The sequence below is a fragment of the Octopus bimaculoides genome, chromosome 17 (genome assembly GCF_001194135.2).
Source record: "Octopus bimaculoides isolate UCB-OBI-ISO-001 chromosome 17, ASM119413v2, whole genome shotgun sequence".
Lineage (NCBI taxonomy): Eukaryota > Metazoa > Mollusca > Cephalopoda > Octopoda > Octopodidae > Octopus > Octopus bimaculoides.
Window position 1 is genome coordinate 35,307,432 of NC_068997.1, and position 631 is coordinate 35,308,062.

Sequence of the window (631 nt, forward strand, 5' to 3'; positions counted from 1 at the left end):
GTGGGCTGGCTACACCCTTGGCAGAGGCCTCGGATTATGGTCTCACTTGGCTTGCCGAGTCTTCTCACGCACTGTATATTTCCAAAGGTCTCGATCACAAGTCACTGCCTCGGTGAGGCCTACTGTTTGAAGGTCGTGCTTCACCACCTCATCCCAGGTCTTCCTGGGTCTACTTCTTCCACAGGTTCCCTCAACTGCTAGGGTGTGGCACTTTTTCACACAGCTATCCTCATTCATTCTTGCTACATGACCACACCAGCGCAATCGTCTCTCTTGCACATCACAACTGATGCTTCTTAGGTCCAAGTTTTCTCTCAAGGTATTTACACTCTGTTGAGTATGCACACTGATATTACTCATCCATCGGAGCATACTGGCTTCATTCCTTGCAAGCTTACACATGTCCTCAGCTGTCACAGCCCATGTTTCACTGCTATGTAGCATGGCTGTTTGTACACATGCGTCATACAGTCTGCCTTTTACTCTGAGTGAGAGGCCCTTTGTCACCAGCAGAGGTAAGAGCTCTCTGAACTTTGCCCAGGCTATTCTTATTCTAGCAGCTACACTTTCAGCACACCCTCCCCTGCTACTGACTTGGTCACCTAGATAACGGAAGCTATCAACTATGTCT